The sequence below is a fragment of the Physcomitrium patens genome, chromosome 24, assembly GCF_059467195.1.
Source record: "Physcomitrium patens ecotype Gransden chromosome 24, ASM5946719v1, whole genome shotgun sequence".
In the NCBI taxonomy this organism is placed as follows: Eukaryota; Viridiplantae; Streptophyta; class Bryopsida; order Funariales; family Funariaceae; genus Physcomitrium; species Physcomitrium patens.
The window spans coordinates 5,520,583-5,525,147 of NC_143433.1; the positions used below are offsets into that span (position 1 = coordinate 5,520,583).

General features: G+C 44.2%; 1 long non-coding RNA gene across 1 annotated transcript; it reads left to right on the forward strand.

Annotated features, from left to right (window-relative positions):
* The first annotated feature begins 2,063 nt into the window (after nt 1-2,063).
* On the forward strand, nt 2,064-2,832 carry LOC112276905 (uncharacterized). Its single transcript, XR_016500502.1, has 2 exons — nt 2,064-2,205; nt 2,376-2,832. It is a non-coding gene; the product is annotated as an uncharacterized LOC112276905 (long non-coding RNA).
* Nucleotides 2,833-4,565: the final 1,733 nt, after the last annotated feature.

Here is a 4,565-nt window from a genome sequence, read left to right on the forward strand (position 1 = left end):
TTCTTACAACCGACCATCCTGTGGGTCCATCCAAGATTTTGCTCTATGGAGATAAAGAAAAAAGAAATTAAATATTATAAATATGTATATATATATATATATATATATATATATATAAATAAACAAACACACATACTGATCCTGAAAACCAAATCATTGAGAGGATCATTACAGGTTTCACCAGTGAGTTGAAGGGAAATCAAATGTAATCCACACTGAATGATGCACCCACTCTATATTTTCTTCGAATCACGAAACCTGAGAAGCACCAGCACAGAAAACAAAAAGTTATCGACGGATCTGATCGGTTTACTCTGAGGCTTGGGTGTGACGCATTCTAGTCTAGAAAATCTCAGCTAATCCACTGTCACAGGGCTAGGTGGGGGAGACCATTAGACATCACGAATTCGCACGTCCAAAATGTGTTCCATGTTGGAGTAGCCCTTACAATATGAAGACTCAGTGGGAAAGTTGGTGAAATCGGATTCTATCAGCTCCAGGACGTGTGTGAGTAAGCAACAAAGGAAGTCCTTTTAATTCTTTCTCCTCCAGCTGGTTGCCAATATGATGTTCGATCTCCGTTGTTCAAGTGGGACGTTGGAATATACACCTGAGCTGTTGATGTGTGTACCACTTGTACTGGTCTAGTGTAAATCCACTTTATTTATCTGAGTCGACAAGAGAGTTTTTATTTCTAGAAAGGGAGAGATGGAGCATGATGGGGGTAAATGCAGTGCAGAGCCGAAGGGTTAACCGAGCACAGCGGATATTTTTACTGACCTACAAGAAAAAAGTAGCCTTATTAGAAGCCGAAAGAGAAAATTCGCCAGCAGTAATGGCCCACTGTGAACCCCGATTACCTCTGAATTAGGTTTTAACACCGCTAAGGGAGACATTATGGAAAAAGAGTTGATCAGAGCCATGTCCTCTCGGAATTCGTGGTAATGAAAAAGTCCTTCACAGGAGTTTTTGCAGATAGCAAAGATCTCGCTGTAGGCTTATCACAAGGCATTCTGGCTTCGGCCAATCGCGAGATGGACAACCGAAAATAGCTTCATGGGTCAATAGAAAGATTCTCAGTGCCTGTTTCAACAGTAGCCATGGCTGCAATTTGCGATGCATAGGAAGGATTTACCCGCAGATAGACTGCTCGCAGGTTTTTACGAGTCTGCCTCTCGCTTGTTCGTCACTTGTCTGACCTTCGCGCGTCGACTAGAGTGAGAAAGTACATAAGAAGAGCTCTTCCGTGGTTTTGCAGATCGTTGTCTCGCTACGAAAGGTACACACACAAGCTCCGGATCTCGACGAATGTAGGCGATGTGGTGTCCGAATTTGGAGCTCACCTTCCTAGTTCCCTCCATCTCACACTCCACGCCTGGTAGGGTGCATTCCAAGTGCCGTCCCTTGGAAGCCGCAGTTTGGCACGAAGCCCTTTCTCCTGCCGCTACTGTTTTGTTAGTCAGGTTTGCAGCGTGTCTCGATATAGTGGTGTGCTTCCGTTGCTATCCTTTCCCTCCAGGTAGGAATTCTGTGGCAAACTAGTGGTTGGTTCGCTTATCAAGTTGCAGTCCTTCATACCTTGATTTTGAATTACTGCAGTCACACCCTTCTTGTCGGCAGTTTTTTTTTTTTTTGTGTGTCCTACCGACTGCACTGACTGCAGAAAGTCGAAGCAATGGAGGTGTCGTTGCATTTTCCTCATAGTTTTGCTAGCTTCTACTTCTGGGTTGATGTTGAACCCACTCCACCCACTTGTAGCGGAAAGATGTTAGAATTTCGTGCCAAGCTGTGTGCAACCAAGGGGTTTGTTACTTCAAATCCACATCGGAGGAGCGTCCCTACCAGTACACCATGAATATCTTAAGAATGAAACCCTCTCAGAACGCTCCCCCCGGCAAGTTGGAGAACCCCCGAACCGCAAAAGTGGTAACAATAATCTCGATCCTTGCAACCTTCCGCTGTTTGTTGTTACTGTGCAGTTATCCACAACCTAGCATGTGTAACCAAGGGGCCTTGGTTGAAAAATAATCTTTTTGTATTCTCCATTTCGCTAGTTTGAATTCCGTGACTTTGCTTTGGGGATTGAATCTAACTAAAGAGCATCAGTTTCCGAGTTTTGCGACGATCTCAGGTAGTCCCTCGGTCACAGGCTCTTCTTTTCTGGCCCCTCTCCTTGCTCCTCTTGCAAGTTTCTCCATCTAGAAGGTACATAATCTTATTTATAATCAATCTGCATGTAACAATTGTACATTCTTCAGAATTTCAGTTTCTGTTCATTTATTTGGATTTTACGAATGCCTTCGAATTCATGATTCACATCTTAACTTTCAACTGCCAAGTGTTTTTCTGTTCATAATGTGTGCCTTTTCATGCAGAGTCCACAGCTTGCATCTCCCTCCCAGAGTAGGCAAGTGTGTTTGAGAGAGATAGATAGGGAGAAAACAAAATCAGTTTCAAATGTGTTGTAGGTGGAGCCACCGAATTTTTAGATCCATTATGAAGGATGAGAATCGTGCGAGATAACTACTATCGGATGTGGAGCTACCCCCTCGGGCCCAGGACGTGGTTCATCATGTATATGATGACTGCAGTAAATCCGACAAAGACACGTTGGTGGTTGTGCAGGCGACTGGACGGTTCTCTCTCAATTGTTCGCGTAGTATCTGACTTGGAAATGTTCAAAATAATTATTGTATTTACTAGAGCCGAGTATTGCATTAAAGTGTGTAACCTCTTACTGATTTGAAGGTGAAGTTGCATTGAAATATACGCCTCTCGAACAGTGTGCCGCTCTCGATAGAGCCCATAGCTTGAGAGTATCTTTTGCCCAGATATTTGCCTTACCAGTAATGAGGTCTTTGACTATACTCCACTCAGGGTCCTTCAAAACCGGGCCCAGGGCCACGGTCCTTCAAAACTGGTATTCAGTTAAGCAGAAGCTCGCCAAGTCATTAGAGTTGTTCCTCACTCCCCCGAAGAACAGTTGCATCATTGGAGAAAAGTTGAACGCATGTGTGTTCACATTCAATCTCGTGTAGTCGTCGTTCTGAACAATTTTAGTTCTTCAACTGAGTTAAGAAGTTACACAAATTCTTTGACTGCTTGGATCTGTGAAACAATCAGACTCTTGACTGTAACCGTCTGGGAGTAGGCTTATGCACAACGTGAGATGTTGCTGCGTACTCTTCACTCAGACGTTGTGGATCGTCGAGGTGTAAGCGTGCTAGAAGAACATGTTCTTCCAAGAACACTTTACGCACAATATACAAATGAAAGCCTCATCCAAAAAATGTGTAACCAAAAAAATTGTGTAGCAATAGTGCCTTTGATCAATTCCGCCTTTACCTTTGGTGCTAATTCGAGGGAGGATTCCTAGAGCAATTCCCAGAACAAGAGCATTTCTGGCAGTTATTCTAAAAAATTCGGTGTTAGACAATGAGCTCTATTCGCAGTGCTTGTTGGGGACTTGAAGTGCTAGGATTGTGCCAATTCTTGACAGCTGCGTGAAGTTTCCTGACAAACTTTCATCCGTTGACTGATTCGTGGCGTTCTCCAAAAATCAACTAGCCCCACATTGATTAGGAGCGACGGCTCTCGGTGCAATGGGACAACAGACTAGCTCCAACGGTCGCTTCAAGAGGGGTCGAGGTCAGCTCTTTCGAACGGAACCTCCTCAGTCCTCCTGAATTGCGGGAAATTTCCGAACCTGGGAGTCGAAACACCCACCGATTCCGATTCACGTGACTGCAGTAAGTGACACAGCCATCGGACCATTACAAACAACGAAATTCTCTCCCCAACGCATCCAGCCAAGAATACGCATCGGCTCCCGAAACTAGTGTAATCTTCTGAGCACGGTCGTAGTCTGTGCGGCTACGATTGTCGCCGTCTCCTCCGATGCTTGCACGTTGCACGCGGCACATTCGAGAATCGTTTTTCTGCTGCTGATGGTGTTGTTACTGGGTCCCTCGCCTTGTTATTCCCTCCCGACTTTCTAGAAACCAGTGCCGTCTCTCCACCCACGCAATCTGCGTTGTGTTGCGTTTCTAGAAGTCCGATAAGTGGTTATTTCTTCACACCATCTCTCTCGGTTGCCGAGCTACTTCAGTGCTGTTACAAGTTGCAATTTTCGGCATGGGCCCAGTGTGATCATAACTCCACGCCTGTGTGACGATGATCGATGGAGATGATTGAAGCTGATCGATCGTGAGCTTGGCTGATAAGGGTCCACCGCCGAAATAGCAAACACCGGCGCTCCTCTTCCACATTCATATCTTATTACTATTATTAGTATTCCTGTATGTGTACATGTACACAAAAGTAATTCTTCATTCAACATATGGCCTACTAGATGAAATACCACCGTATTTATTCATATTAATATCAGGTGTATCACACTTTCTTCCTAAAGATGCGCACTCGTTTGCTGAAAAAAATCCGTTTCGTGTTGAAAGAGACTCTTGTGGTGATGTCAGTATTCTTTAGTTTGTCGACTGAAGATTCTATTCTTGATACAGAAACATGAAAAATGAAAATATCTATATATATACAAATTTTTGTGCAAG